This window comes from Rhopalosiphum padi, chromosome 1, assembly GCF_020882245.1.
Source record: "Rhopalosiphum padi isolate XX-2018 chromosome 1, ASM2088224v1, whole genome shotgun sequence".
Lineage (NCBI taxonomy): Eukaryota > Metazoa > Arthropoda > Insecta > Hemiptera > Aphididae > Rhopalosiphum > Rhopalosiphum padi.
This window is the reverse complement of record NC_083597.1, coordinates 5,403,047-5,421,013: the sequence shown is the minus strand read 5'-3', so window position 1 is coordinate 5,421,013 and position 17,967 is coordinate 5,403,047. Positions and strand designations below refer to the sequence as shown.

Genomic DNA, 17,967 nt, shown 5'->3' with positions numbered 1-17,967 from the left:
ACAATTGCGTTATGATTTGTTTTATTCTTGTTTGCTAACGAATAAGTAATTGCACAAGTAAACAAGCAAATACGAACATTTTTTTTGTTTATTTTCATATTTTTGTCATATCCACAAAAAAAAAAAATAATAATAATAATAATAATAGAAATAAATAAATAACGAGACTCAGTTCTCCGTTGCTCGAACGGTCCGCAAAAGTCCGATACAGGCAAGTCATTCACCCGGTACAACATGCGAATATAAATATTATACGACGTCAAACAGCAGTCGAATGTTGTCAAAAATATTTCCTGTTTATGATGCGGACGAGTAATTGGGCACTGATATATAGTAGGAATTATAAGCCATAATATGGCGTGTGTTGTTGATACAGTCGGTTTGTTTAACATAATGTGACGTGCGGCGTTCTTGTGCACGTGTCTTAAACGACTTTAATAAAACAAAACAAATCTCGGCTATACGAGCAGAACGGCGGCAGCGGCGTCTGGACGACGACAATAACCGTACCACAACGATATAATAATAACAACGATGATAATAATTATGTAGTACTTAACACGGAAAATAAGAATAACGTTTTGGCCGACGGTATATCATCATTATATTATTATAATACTTTGATGACGCGGACGAAAGTCGGGACCGCCGCACGCGCGTAGCCCCGGCGGCCGTCATCGCAAACGGATCCGATAGGATTCAGGTACAATAACGTTCGTGTATACGGAATACCTGCGAGCACAATATTATGGCAAGCAAAGGACGGTGATTTACGACGTTTCCTCCGAAATAAATTAATCTGTATCGCGTGTGGTAATAATAATTGGAAACAACCGCTGATACGTTTCAAACATATATATAATAATACAATAATACTGCAATGCACGCATTGTATTATGCGACACGGAGAAAGTTTCCGAGTGCTTCGTAAATTATATGACATGTTTATTGTTCTCCGGGAAACTGCGAATACGCCCGTGTAATATATAATATACGCGGCGAGTCTTCTCGTGTACGATTGTTTGCGTACAAAATACTCGTTGTACACTGCACACACACACACACACACAGATCGATGACGTTTAAAAATAATAACAATAACGATGACGACCATGATGCTGATGATGATTATTTATTATTATTATTAATAATTGAATAAATCTAGTTTTTTCAGAGGAAGTCGACGCGAGTTCTAGGGATACGTGATCATAAATAATTGTTTGAATTAGTTATGCATTATCTGCGACCGCTTGATGTAGCGTTACGGACAGTATATTATTATTATTATTATTATTATTATTATTATTATTATTATTATTATTATTATTATTATTGTTGTTGTTGTTGTTGTTGTTGTTGTTGTTGTGTTGTACAGCTGCTATAGTTTCCGGTACGATCAGTAAATGTTTTACATGCATAATTAAAAACTCATCGATTTCAATTGAATCGGTTTGTCAAAAAGTCAAATGTAAAAAAAACCCCTTACACACTTAAGGCTCGAATCAATTGACTTTCTGCTACAGTGCGATCGAACAGTTATAATGTCATGCAAATATGCAATATGTTATAACATAATATTATTATATTATATAATGCAATATTGCTATAGGAAAACTTAATGCTGAATAATAACGTGTTTCGTATTTTATCCCAAATACAAAATAATGATTATTATAATTTATAATGTATTACTCATATAGCAGATTTAAATATGTATGATAGTAAAGCAAACATACAATAGTGTTATACTGTCGATAAAAGGTCGATTGATTTGTTGAGCAGTTGAAGGCAAATATAGTATGAATTATGAATACAATTTTGTTGGTGTGGTCGTATGGTTTTTATATTTAATCGCTGATTATTCATTATTATATAATTACCTCATATGAGTATAAACCAAATTTATCATAGATATAAAAAATAAAACATTAAATTTATCACGGGTTGTCAGACGAGGATCTATTGCCATAAACCATAAAGTTTAATACAACGTGGAATGTGATAACATCAAGAACAGCATTGATCACGATTTCAAATACATAAATATAAAATATAATTACAATTTTACGATGTATAATCGAGTGGACACTCGATACATTGCCTTTATTATAACATAAAATTCACTAAACTATATATCGTTTAACGTTTATATATTATTATGTACAAATTTCAATACGTCCGATTTATATATTATATGCGCATTATACGACGGTATGGTATATACGTATAGGTACAATAAGTACGTATTATATAGAACGAATTATAATATGTTACAAAAGAATTTTCAACGTTTATAGTATACATACACGGGGACTCGGTTCAATCTATACAATAATACAGCATTAGTATGTAAGTCCCAATGGTTTCGTCGTCCACTTTCAACATTTAAATCATACACGGTACGTTTGAGTCTTCTGGACGATGATGAGCTAAATTATTTGAGGTTTTATACAGAACCGGCCCCCTCCCCTTAAAAACCACAGACTGCAGACAATCCTATGTGTAACCCGACTCTATATAGGCGCTCGTTAAACGAATATGTTATTATTAACATTATTATATAATACAACGTAACACACTCGTATAGTCATATTATTAATATTATTACATATGGACGGCGAAGTGTGAAATAGAAAATAATAACGATATACGTATGTAATAAGTAATAACAAATAAGTAATAAGTGAGTATTTAATCGTTTCGCTATAATTAAAAATACATTAAACGCTTAATTGTTCAAATAGGCAGGCGGGTGAGCTTGGAAGTTATAAGAAAATATATTGAAAATATTCAATTTCTAACAAATATTTATATTATAAAAAAATCTTCTTAAAACCTAAAAAACTATCTATATTATATATTTTAGAACTCGAGTTTCTCGATTCGTTCGAGGATTATTAATATTTGTGGCACTGCATGATTAAAATTAAACTACAAACACGATTTTTTTTTTGATTTTCATTTGAAATACATTTTCATGAACGGACATAAAATAACCATTGGTCCAAGTATAGCCATTTGGATATGATATTTTTAGATTTTCTATAACGCTTATAATAAAATTATTCTAGACATTATTTCTTGTTTCCTACTTATAGCTCGCTGATCGCTTTTAATACAATTGAAATCAACTAATTTGAATCGATATAATTTCTGTACCGGTTGCGTATTGAGTATATGTATCTTTTTTAATTATTCCTAATAAAACATATAACTATCAAAACAAACATATAATTGCACAACAACCATATTATACATATATCTCTCTCTGACCAATGGGCAGAGACCGTCAACTGTAAATCGTATTACTGCAGTGATATACACATACGAATCGTGAATAGAATAATATTAAATCATTTTGCGTTTAAACACTGTACAACGCTGATAATAAATAATAATATATGTACCATTGCACCCGCCCACTATACGTATATATACTCAATACGCTGCTCACTACGCTGGTTGATTTTCACGATAGATCAATGTTTTAGTTATTTCAAAAGGAATCGTATTTTTAACTAAGTATTGTTATGCACTATTTGTAATTTTGTATAGGTACGACAAAATATCGTTTGTTTGATATTTTCGACAACTTCTAGAATGTTGAGGTTTTTGGATTCGATTTCAAGACGGGAAAAAAATACTACCTATACTAACTACAGCGTACAACGACGTCGTCAGCGGTTTATCATTTTGTCACCGAGGCATTAGCATTTACAGTCGATGACTTGTCGTTGATATACTAATATATGAAGAGTCGATAACCTCGTACTTCCTTTCTCGGGGCAATCTATATATATATATATATATATTATAATGCGTTTAATTCCATTGTTTGCTTGCGCTTGGAATTCATTTTCTGTAAATCGTTCACACTTTTCTCGAAACGAGACTACAGATAGCGTACATCGTCGATAGGCGTACGGCACACATAGATACATATGCGTACAAACGGCGTTTTAAACAACTTCAATAACAATTAAACCCGATAGTGAAGCATATGCCAGTTGTTTTTACCATCGATTATTATTTATCACCAGCTTAACTCGTTTTAATTGTCTATATGAGAATGCGCGTTAATGTTCTATACAACAGCAGTGATCACATTTACATATTATCATAGGATATTATACTGCACGTATCGAAACTGCAATGACAAATTAAAATAAATAATAACAAGATAACGCGGTAAACACCGTCACACACATAGGGTTTTTTTTAGACATGCATATTATAGTAATCATCTTGACACGATTTGTATTATCTGGGGTACAATGCCTGTGGACAATGACATTTGACTTTTTTTTATACCTTGTTTAGTTAACAGTTTGTCTCTATTGCACGAGATTATAATAATCGTTTAGCAATTATACAGCGGCTTTGAATTCACGTTCATACATGTTCTGTGTGGCTCATAAAGGTACTTACACTTGTACCTATATGCGAGATCTGAAGTTCGTTCACACATTGAAAAAAATTAAAATATTTGTTACACTTGTATTTTTATTCTATTTTTACAGCGCGAATTCGTGAAAGGTCATTTACCTTGGTTATTTATGGTGCCTATTAGATAAGTATACACATAGGAAATACATATCTAACGTATAGTACCAATAAAAGTCATAATCAGTTATCGCCAATTAATGTTTTTATAAAATTTCAGTAATATTATAAAAGTAGGTAAAGGTACCTATATGCAATATAATATAATATATAATACATTACACGCTGCTCGTCGGTTCATCGAGCTGCAATTAGGCATTAGCCACCCGACAGTTTTCTAAGCGTTTTGTTTCCACATTGCACTTATCTAGGTGAAGGCGATTAATACTATACTATACACTTCAATGGTGCGGTAAATTATCAAGTCATTTACAATAATTGCGTGGCTACACATAATCTTGACACGATATAATGTCTGCAGTATATTAGTTCTCCAAAGGCAAATAATATAATAGCAATATACGCCCGTTCGTCTGATGAATACGTCTACTGGCACGTGAACGGCAGATACAAACGATAAACTGACGCCGTGACGGGTGTGTATATATATTATAATATTGTGCTGCGACTGTGGCTAAATCTGACGGTTGTGATAAATCAACAAGGTCGGGAGCGTAATTCGTGGACACCCGAGTGGTCAAATCAGTCGAACGAAATCGCGGAAAACAAAAAAATATGACGATGAGTCTATAACGAGCGAAATGTCGAGAACAAGACCTAATGCCGTCTTCGACACACGCGGTAATAACACAATATCTTTGAAAACCGTTTCGCAGTCAGTAAATATAAATTACCTAATAAAGTAATAACCTTTAACGTGTGATACCACAACGATAGTATATGGCGGAAACTCTTCGGGCGGTAAAAAGAAAAAAAAAGAAGAGAACAAAACCATTATTTATCGATATTATAACGCGTGTGTTTACGGCGTACATAAGAATATCGTTCTTTCAATATATTCGGTTTCGCTTAGAGATATATTAATATTGCGAAATATTCTGACGGAGTAAAATAACCAGAACGCGAGCAGTGCACCTACCTACATTTCACACGTTGTAATCCGCGGTATACATAAAATAAAATTAAAAAAAAAAAAAATCATAAGCCCGCGAGTATTCAAAAACTTTCCCCGTTATTGCGGAAAGATAAGCTGTATAATATACTGTACGAAAAGATTTTAAAACAAGATTGTATAAATTAATAACAATAACAATTCTAGGTCGTTTGTGCATGCGGTTTTGCGGCCGCCCGTCGGCAACGTTTCGATATATAATAATATTATGCATATACGACGAGCGATGTCGTCTCACTATAATATTATACCCCACCACGGCCCACAATATTATTGCACGGCGCCGCGATACTCATTGTAGGTACCTACTTTAATTATTGTAAATTATTATACAGTTAATCAATATTGTGGGTCAATTTCCAAACACTCGATGCAGAATTGTTGGATTATTAAACGTTATCGTATTATTATGATTAAGTCAAAATATGAAATAACACAACGTAATTTATGCGTATAGGATCGAAGACGATTGGATCAAAAATATCATATTATATCTACACTCGCAACGGTATATTATAAATCGGTACAATTGATTTTTTCTATATACCTTTAAATATTATTATTTTCAGTAATCAAACATTATCAATTAGTTATATAAACTGAATACGTCGATTGTATAAACTCTACATAATATGTAAGCGATAGTGAATTAACTAGTTTAAAAACATCGTATATGATAGTGAAAGTAGCTAATTTACATTTTTTAACTACGTCCGACCACTTATTATAAATAAATACTATACAAATACAAAATACAAATACTCTCTGTCTAAATAATAAAATTAAAATCATATTAAATGTGACTAAAATGTTGTTGTTGTTTTTTAGGTATTTAACGAAACGATTTGTGAAAACGAGTATTTATATTAATTTAAAAAATAAAATCAAAGAAAATACATCAAACATTGAGAAAGAATATAATATTATAGCATTTAGTTTAAATAAAATTTTATATTTTAGTTCAACTATAACTAAAAGTATTACGCAGCGAGAATTTAAAATGTGTTTTTTCCTATATCTAGACAGTAGACATATACCGACTGTAAACATTAAACCTTGTCACATCAGCGCCTTAACAATTACAAATAATGATAACTAATTGGTTTTGACGGTATAATGACTAAAATGCGTGTATAACATGTACTTATATTATACCAATGTGTCTTGAAAATTTAAATATGAAGAAAAATTATGTTCCAGTCGTTGAGTAACGGTTGATTATGTGAATATATGAGAATAAAATAAAATACACACAAGTTGTCAATTATTACACTTGCAACAACGTGACGTGCACACGACTGACCTTGCACCGAATGTCCTTGGCCGAGGTACAGTTTCGTTTTTCTGCGTTCAATATAATTTATAAATATACATTTTTTTTTTTGTACAAACGCTTCAAATTTATAATGCCTCGTGTACATTGTTCTGAAAAAATGGTAATTTTTCCACTTAAAAGCCGAACAGAATGGTAAAAAAAAACCACGTAAACCGCAATAAAGAACGTATCACTTCTCCTGTATACGTACCAGTACCACCACTACTAATATTAAGAGCCTCTTTAAATAGTTATCGATCACAGCAAAATACGTATATATTAAGCGTTTTCACTAAGGTAGCATAATAACAATATACCTAATCTAAGCGCTAGGAAGGTTAATGTAGAAAAAGACGAATATTTTTAATCAGCAGCGCTTTGTAGACATGTTATAAAGATTGTACATACAAAGTGGATAGCACAATGACGATCAAACATCAGAATAACAAGGAATACGATACACAGTAGCTTGTAATACACAATTAATTCACAAAACATACTCACTACCATTTTTATTTGATAACGAATTTCTTCAAAATATGATTTTTGGAATTATTATATATATTTATAGACCATATTTTCAAATCCTCGAGAGTTTGCGCAAGTAGTATACTGCAGGTTTAATAATAATTAAAAGACTACACTTTCAAATTTTTATTTTGAATCATCCGACATGTTAAAAAAATAACCTGCTAAGTATTTTATTGTAGTAAAGGAAATCCTTTTTTGAAAAAAAGAATAGTTTGTTTCTCCACAAAATACAGTTTAAGTAATATAAAAATCTTAACAATTCGAAAACAATAAACATTGTCTTTAAGTACATATAATTAAAAATTCCAAAATATATATGTAAATTATAATTTAATATTATATATTGTACTAGTTTCAAGCAGAGTAAGCTGTACGCACATGTTTTTACATCACACGTTGAATGAAATTGAACGCGGAAGAATACTGTAAAATATCTAAGAACCATGACCAAATCGTTACTACCAGGCAGGGTTGTAGTTATAGAAACTGGCAAGAGAGCATTTGCCAAGGGCGCAATTTCATCGAGTGGCATTCTCAATTCAAATATGATAATTTACAAAAATAAAAATACATAATAAAACAATTTTTATAGTTAATAATAAAATAATAAAATAAATATAACTTGTGCTACACTCAACAGAGCGTTTTTTTTTAAATAATGAAAATTTTATATTTTTATGGTAGTAGAAAGAAAAATTGGATGAGCGGGACGCGGATTTGGTATTCTGCCAGGAGCGCTACTGGTTCTTGCTATGGCCCTGCTACCAGCTAGGGTACCTACTAAACCATACAAATTATAATATAAGAGAGCCTAGTGACAGAGGTATAACATCGTTCATATATATCTCAACCTGCAATGTTTCATAGGCATCTGACTTTCATAGATTCATTATTATAATTATTATAATTTTATTACTAAAAAATATTAAAATTATATGATATGATGCGAAAAGGTAAAATTTCTAAGGAGTTGTCTAAACCCAACACATGAGTATTTATTTAAATAGTACGCTCAGGATTTTTGGATTTTATTTATTTATTTATATATATATAGTATATACATATATATTTGTTAGGGTAAGTTGGATATTCGAAATGATATTTTAAATTACACGTGTGTGTGTGTATTATTATTTACGACACTTGGTAAAATATAATGATTACATTTATATATATTTAAAAAGACAATAATTATTGCACTTTTAGTATTTATCGACAATGCGTAATTCATATTAGTTAGTTTTAACTTGCTATATTTTCAAAGATGTATTAAGCTGAATACTGGACAAAGCCGGCTTAGTGAGATGTACTGAATTAAATTGTATATTATTTTAAACTCGATTTTAATTGATTTCCTATCCAATTAAAGTCAACAGTAGTTTGTGCGTCTTCAGTAAAGGTACACACTTAATTATATCAAAACGAGTTGGTATTGTTGATTTAAGATTATTTGTTTTGTTCCCTTGTACTCTCAAATATAGAAACGAACAATCTTTGTTTCCTAAAATGTTACCAAAAACCTATTGCAAAAACGTTAATATAAGCACTATGCATCTATATAGTGGTAAATATAATTTATAATTAAATATGAAAACATAAGAAAGAAATCACAATGTATGACAAAATTCATATACGTTAGGAACAACTTTTACCTACTCGGTAATTATGAGGTTGTTGTTTTTATTTTATTCTTTTTTTTTTAATTTCGTAATAGTTATTACATATTGCAGTGATTAGTGTTGGACGCAGGGGGACTCTGTCCCCCTATCTATGACTGGGCTAAAATGTGTCCCCTTCAACTAATTTTTCAAATGTTATGCAAGTATACTGATGCTTTGAAATTTAATCAAATAATTTCTCATCCGTTAAAAGTAATTTAGGTAATAACTTCTTTTCAAAAATATTTCTTTTTATATTTGTCAGTATTTTTAAGTTTATTTATACATCAACTTATGCTAAATGTTCCAAAAATCAAGAATAAATTATATTCGTATTTCCAATCATGATTTGAGCGAAACGAGAAAAAAATTGTTGGTTCTAAAAGTTAATTAACTATTACACGGGATGACACTGCATGGAACGCTCTAAATAAAATATGAACCATAGTACCCTTTACTATTTTGTGCTACTTTAAGACCTGCACCTTATTTGAGGCCAGTAGAGACGTTCAAATCACGTCAATTCATTAATAAAACTTTTCACTCAAGTCAGTATGGAACATGCACGCAAAATGTAATAAAACTATATATACACGCAGAGGTGAACATTAAAGTTATAACCATTATCATTTATTATATCAATGGGCATAAAAAAATTAAAAAAAAAAAAAAAAATTGTACTAAAATTAATTGGTTTGTGGAGTGCGGAACCGCGGAAAAAATGAAAATGATTTATTAATGTATACGCGAATGTGAAACTGTTGAAAACTGTAAACAAAACAAAAAAGTAAAAAGTCATATAGGCAGGCACATATATAAATGAATAATGATCGATCTTTTGAAATTCGCGAAAATGTTTTCACATATATACCCCGATACCCGTACCCGCGGCCCTTGGATCCGGAATCCAGATGGGGTTACATACTGCTGCTGTTCACGAGACAAATCTGAAGCCAATTCAGTATAATACATAAAGTTTTCCTATTGATTTTTCCCGCATTTCCATATCGCATTATGTGAAACAAGAAATACCTATATAACGTCATATTTCCGATTCAAAAACATTTGAGTATATATATATATAAATAAATCGAAACGATTGCAGATAATTGTACACTGTTCACTGTACCGCGACTGATGGGCAAACAAAATGTACATGCGAAAATGCTTACAGCGAACAAATATCAAATATCGCACAACACTATACTCACACACACACTATATTCTGCTGTATTATAGGAGGTGGTAACCGTGTCGTATTTAAACATATTATATTATTATAATATAGAGAAAAACCAACGGAATTTGATTTTAAAACGTTTCCGAGGTTATCGCTAAACCACACGTCGAAAACCACGCGGTGTCCTGGTTGTATGCGACACATCTGTATTATAACACAATGCGGCGGAGAGATAAAAATACAAAACTCTCACGGGAACACGATATTACATATGTATAATATTCCAAACAGAAAAATAAAAACAACATGATGGTTTGGGTGAAACCGGGACAAACCGTTTTTGTATTTTATTTCGACGTGGCGTAACTGCTCTACCGGGTCCGACCGGGTGTATAATATTATTATAATATGTCGTGGAATGAACACGAGATAGTGTGCGTTTTAAACCAAAGCGTCAAATTAATGTTCACTGATAACACATTATAAAGTATATTATATATCATTGCATACTCGCACAGAATGCGTAGCAAAAATATTTCTTTCAAATGAAACGTGCCGCAAACAAGTTGAAAAAAAAACCAAAATACTGTGTTAGGTATTATATCTAAAATATTTTAGGGCGTTTTCTTCAAAATAGCCACACAACACAATATTTGAATAAAAGTAACTCACTACCGTCATTATGATATTATATTATGGTACACATTTTAAGCGTATAACGCTAAAACGGTTTTTGAACATTACATTTTTTTTTTTTTTTGTTAAGCACTTAAGTACCCCGCATTACTAATAATAACGATTATTCTGCGCATAAATTATCTCGCTAATGATCCAAAAATATGAATTGGACTTAAGGAGAGAAATTTAAGCACAGACGGCAATTAACTCCGTGTGGTGTGGGTGGTAGTGGTGGGGAGCGGGGTATTTTTAAAATATTACGATACGGTAGGCAACTCCTAAAACATCCATAACGAAAAAGAACGATATTTTAAAGTATAGGTTTAGTAAATCTTTAGTATATTGTACACATTCACGGGTATGACGTCCTCTTGCTCATATTATAAGATTAATTATCATTTATCTTAATATCATTATCTTATCTACGCCCATTAATATGCATACTATAACGACTATAACGTTTTGTTTAATCTTTTTGTAACAGGACTTAGAGAAATTGAATATCGATAATAATTATATTAAGAACCTAATGCACTATAGAGTTTGAACCGGACGACGCACAATGAACACACAAAAACTGTTTGTAAGCAAAAAAAACGTGTTTTATTCGATTCTATTTCCACAGATTTGCGGGTATAATCGGTTATTCAACTAAAAATATATTTTTATTGTAATGTGCCGTGGAATAGCGTTGGTCACTAATAATATGAAATAAATTCTAAAGTCTCAAAATAGTATTATGATAGGTAGGTAGTAGGTAGTAGGTGCTAATATATTAACGCGCGCGCCTGATAAGTAATAATGCTAGTGAGTCAAATACCGAAATAATAGGTATTAAATTATAAATCCGACGACGAAAATCTGAGGCCTTTTGTAGGAGTTTTGTGTATAAATAATTATATTATGCTTGAGTATGCATTTCGTTTGCATAGCAAAACGGGTTTCCACCGGGCACCGAGAAAGTGGGAAAATTATCGCAATCATTGTGGGACGCCGGCACGCGATAATAATATTATTGCGGCCGACAACTCATGTGAACATCCTCTTTTCGATCTATTATTTACAATTGCACATTGTTGCGTTATCGTCTATGCATAGCAGATAATAAAGCAAATAATAATAACAGAATAAATAATAGTAACAATACAGTTAAAAAAAAAAGACTGAAACGCGAACGGCCGTTGTTAGAAATAGCGCGTGTTAGCCAACCACGACGTATGAATCACGCATGCCGAGTTTTTGTAACAGTTGTTCAATTCCTACTACCTAACCCCTAAAATACAGTGATAACATGGGTGACTACTATATTGTACTGGTATGCAAAGCAACCATTTCCACAATGATAGTATTTACTCCAGAAATGAATCGTCCGCATACGCTGTACAAAACCACTATTATCATAATAATAGTATTTAAACGTTATCCGGATTTTTGAGGGTGTAGAGTGAAAACGCGACCACAATAAACTAAGTTCGAAACGGACACGGGGCAGTTTTTTACAATTTTCATTGTTGGTTTTTTTAAATAAACCACGCTAAACGAACATGTAGGAGAAAAAATTTAAGATTTTCAACGAAAAAAATTCCACTGCGGTCGTTAGTTTAAAATAGAGGAATAGCGAAATTTTTTCAATACCTTTTTTACCGTGCAACACATTATGCCTGTATCATCTAAAATTGTATAACACTTATTATCTATAAAACCGCACACATAACGTGTCCGGCAAACCTTACACAAAACAATAAAGGTCAAATTTAAAAAAAAAAAAAACGACGAAAGCCGAAAGATATACAGTCCAATATCCGTTTCCAGCGTGTAAAAAGTGTTTCAGTAGATTATGATATCTTATTGCCTTTGGACAGAATAAGTCAGAATAACTCATATCCCAGTTCAAAACAAGAATATAACTGTTATTAATTGTACACGTTAACATTTATAAACGTAATGAAACTAATGAAATTATGATGATAAATAATAGTTATAACATTGACATTATTGATGTGATAAGATACTGATCCATGTTAAAAAAAAATTTACAATTCTAAAATGCTTGCTATTGCTATTGTTTGAAAATTAAAATTAAAATAAAAACCTTTCGAGGTGCCATAGATAAAATTCTTATAATTAAATTATAAGATAGGAAAATTTACTCTAATATTAAAAATAACAAACTAAAACGTTTTTGTCATATTATGTGCCAGTCACACGTGCGGGTAAACGTCCTCTTAAATTTTAATATATAATTTATCTCCATATTTATCTTGTATTAGTCACAATTATTTTTGATTAGATTATAAAAATCTAAACACTGTCAGTAATAGAATTTGATACTATATTAAAGTATATAAACTTTTGAACAAACACATCAGTAGACTTATTAAAAAATGGCTCCGCCAAACCAGAAGCCGTCCCCAGGGCCAGTCTGAAGACAGGGTAACCTATGCCGTTGTACGGAGCCAATCGGAATAAAAACAAAATTATTTGGAACTTATTGATGGTTGACAAATATATTTTAAAATAAATTAATAACAATTAATCAATTGGTCATAAAGGAAGTTGTATTAAGCGTTTAATAAAATATACATTAAAATATGTAATAATAAATGATATTTAGTAATGATAAATATGATATTATGATAAATAGAAAACGACCATAGGTAATAAGTGAAATTTCAAAATAATAACCAATAAGTTACAACATAAAAACATGCGAGTACCTATTACCATTTTAAGCACATTGTAGCTAGTATAATTCAATATTACAATAATTATTATAAGCAGCACAATTGTATGCATAGTTAATAATATAATTAGATTAAACATAAAATCAACGTTATGATATAATTAATATTTAAGGAAGATATGAACAGAGATAGGTGGTCAGTGGTGGTGTGACGCCGCGTGTTAATAAAGTATTTTACAATATTTGGTTGTTCATTTATTGTGTACGTTCGAGTGATCGACGTATACGACATAACTTATCAAATTTATCGAAATTATAAATTATAATTTATACGTTTAATAATAATTACTAATGTACATTACAATAACGGTTTCATTATGATATATATATATTATATACTTGTAGTTAATGAGGTGCATGAAAACATTACACCTGGGCACTGGGCTATAGTGTAATTATAATTTATAATAGTTATTATTATACGATTTTTATAATAATAATAATAATTGTAAACCTAGGGACTAGCGCTATAGTGGTGCGGTTACGCGGGGTGCGGTTGGTGGTTACCTCGGTGGAACACGTTGAAATTCCACGCGGCGGCGGCAGCGGCGTGCGGGTACACCAGGCTCAGGTCGCCCGGCACCGACACCATGTTGCGGTTAGCGCCGGTGTCCACGGCGGGCGCGGCGGCGGCAGTGGCGGCGGCGGTGTTGCCCTGGTGGTAGGCCCGGAACATGCTCATGGCCGACGGCGAGCGGACGGGTCGAGACGGAAAGAGCGTCGAACGAGCGGACGCCGTTTTCTCGTCAACGGGCAGGCGGGCGGACGGACGGACGGCGGTGGGTCGGACGCGAAATCCCGAACGGTCAACTATAACGCGCGCGACACATGTAGTAAAAACAAAAATAAAAACAGCGTATATAATATGGGGAAAAAAGAACGGATTTGTTTTTGAAAAAAAACACGAAACGGCGAGCGAAACCGTTAAATTAGATGTTATTATTGTTGCTGGTGTTGTCGTAGTGTCGATTACGCGTATGCGTCACGTACGCCGAGTTCGTATTATTATATTTTTAATCGAATATTTGAGGTTAAAACGTGTCTCGCGTGATATGGGCCCACCGGCACTCGGGAGATCCTTGAAAATCGATCTGGAAACGAGACGCATGCAAAACGAAGATTTCCCGAGCCGAATTCGGGGCACAAGCGACGACGGTCGGGCACGCGCGCACGCACTTACACACACACTCGCGCGCGACAACGAACAACACGATGGTGCGCCGAACTACCGTCGGTATAATACACAACAATATAGTGATAATGATAATATATTAATAAATACGACGAAAATCGACGTCGGCCTACGGACTGACTGACTGACTGACGACGTGCGGCGGCGGCGGCGGTGCAATGCGTGTGTGTAAAATACTAAAATACGTGTGCTTGCTTGCGGACTGCGGTGTGCCGATGGTGATTATGAAAAAAAAAAAAAAAACGCCGCCGCCTCCCCACCAAGACGCGCGACGTCGACGACGACGAGTGACGTAGAGCATTATCGGTCCCACCGCCGCCGCGCCCGGATAATAATAATTACTGTAGCGATGATAACGCGCGTGCTCGACCGCGTGTGTGTGTGTGTGTGTTTCGTACAACTATACGCGTGTTGTGTGTGCCCGAGCCGAACGAACGCCGGTGGCAAGCCGATCCGCAGCACTTGTTGTTTTTACTTTTCGTTATTACAATATATACATATTATATTTTTTTTTTCAATAATACACGCGTGTGTACTACGGGTACATCGCAGCTGGGCGATAATATAAAATATAATATATTATAATACGTATGCAACGCGACTACTACGAAAACGGTCGTTTGTGTGCACAGGACTATGACTAACACACAATATCGCTCGACTAATATTTAGTTTTCGACATTTTAATATGCAGTGTATTATTCGGTTGCCGCGCTATAGCGAGTCCGGTTCGGCACGGTATAACGGCGGTTCCGTAATTAATACGACCGAATGTACGATACAGAGAAAGAGAGATAGAATGTTTAACAGTGATTTATGGTCACCCATCCGCGTCCACGATGACAATAATAATTATTAACGACCTTATACGCACAGGCAGCGCTGAATCGAAACGAGATACACCTACCGTTTTGACGCAATCAAACATGTCAAAACGTGTATTTACCGCGAAAAAACGTCAAAAGCCTAAAACAGTAAAGTCATACACACTGTTTGGATTTCGAACCAAACTCCGATAGGAAAGGATGGTTTGGTTCGAATTTATGATCCGTGTACCAATATTATATTTAAAATAATAGTATTCTATTCACCATGTATTTTATGTCAACGAATTGATATTATAATAAATCGATAACCTAACGAAATTGAGTTATGTAACAATAAATATGAACAACGTAGATGAATTTTGTATTTTTTAATATTTTGATTTGGGCTAAAGTAAGAATCAGAAAAAAAACTCGGTAAAATTGTTATCAAGTTCTAGGAAATTGAATCTTTTTAAAAATTTTCTCAATTAAAATAATCCATGTTCGTTTTTGATTGAGCGTATTAAGGACGTATTTCTGGTAGTTGAGACAATCTATATCATCACATGGATAGAAAAGAAGGTCGGAAAATATGCAACGATATAGAAGCGAATAATAATAATATTATTCCAATAATAACGCGTCATTTGTATGTGCATTGCAGACAGTGCGTGCGCACTGTACAACTTGCACAAGTGTTGATGTTGTACTCGTAAGTATAATATACGATAACCTGCGTCAGTTAAAACGTTTGATTTTTTTGTATTTTTGTCGGGACGATACCGTAAAACTAAATCGACCGGATTAAACGACCACGCCGGCGACGACGTCTCCATTAAAAATAAGTAATAACTACTTTTTTTTTTTAATTCAAACATTTTTTTTTTTATATAATTAACAATGCATAACATGCAGTTAACAACCACTGTGTAAATACAGAATAAATACGTCATTGTACATAATAATATCATGGACCATAAAACACTGCAGTGTTTTGAAAGACGAAGTAATAAAATAGTCACTGATAACAATATAGTTATATTATTATAAGTAATAAAATAGATCTCTAACTCGTGATAATGAGTGCGAAGTCGATATATGCATAATTTAAACACATTTTTGTGTTTGCACATAAAACTTAGTAACTATTTTCACATATTCACGGTGAAATGTGTTTATAGGCTAATATTTAAGGTCTGTATAACCATTGAATATATATTAAATATCTCAGCTTGATATTATATATTATTAAAGTATTAACGGTAACAATAAGCCATATATATAAAAATGAAAAGTGAAAACTGATTGCAATACTCGTAAATAATTTGTAACTATAACTTTATATTAATATATACTTTTATACATGCATTTAATATTTAATGATAAAATTACTATTCATCTTTTTTTATTAAATTAATATTTATTATATAACATTAATAACTATTTTATATATTATGACCAATTTTCACATGTTTGGTTCGGCTCAAAATGTACTTGCATGTAACAAATTACATAGGTAAACAATCATTATTGTTATTAATTATTTTTAATTACTTAATACGAATGTAATATGCATTTACATAATATATATGATGTATATTGCAGGGGACTTACATTTTTTTTTATGAAAGCAATATTTAAGTATTTTTAAATTCTTTACCAAGTGATCAGTCATGCATTTACATCGAACATTCAAATTACGTGTATACTATTCAATTTTACATAAAAAAAAAATTCTTGTATTATGAAACTATACTCTAATAAGTATTTTATTTAAGTATTTTTTAGCGTAATGTAACATAACATATTTCACAGTTATTAAAATATTCTCAAAATAGATTTTAATAATGTAGATTGTATATATATTATATCGTAAGTAGATATATTATATGCTATTATGGCGAAATTATATTGATAAAAATGCACTGAAACATAAAAATATAGTACTTATATTCAACTACCTTATACATAATTGTTGCAATCAATGAGCAGAGAAATTTATTATATTTTAGTTTATTCTGCTGTAGCTAGATAATATATTTTTGTTAATTAAATAAAGGTACAGCATATTAATCATGTGATACAACAACCCAATTATTATTTCTTGCTAAAATCATAATAATCAGTATTTTAGTTGTACGTTGGTCGATTGACAAGAATATACCTTCCCTACCAACAGGTAATAATTATTAAGTAATAACTACAATAAACTGTATTTATATACGTACGAGTATGTCGTTTTAAATTATATAGAAACAAAACCATTCTGAATTTCAGACAATGTATATA

At 32.2% G+C, this 17,967-nt stretch overlaps 1 protein-coding gene across 3 annotated transcripts in view; it reads right to left on the bottom strand.

Annotated features, from left to right (window-relative positions):
* LOC132918409 (cytoplasmic polyadenylation element-binding protein 2-like) overlaps positions 1–17,967 on the bottom strand; it is a 154,368-nt gene that overhangs the window by 49,040 nt on the left and 87,361 nt on the right. The gene's annotated exons all lie outside the window — the stretch shown is intronic.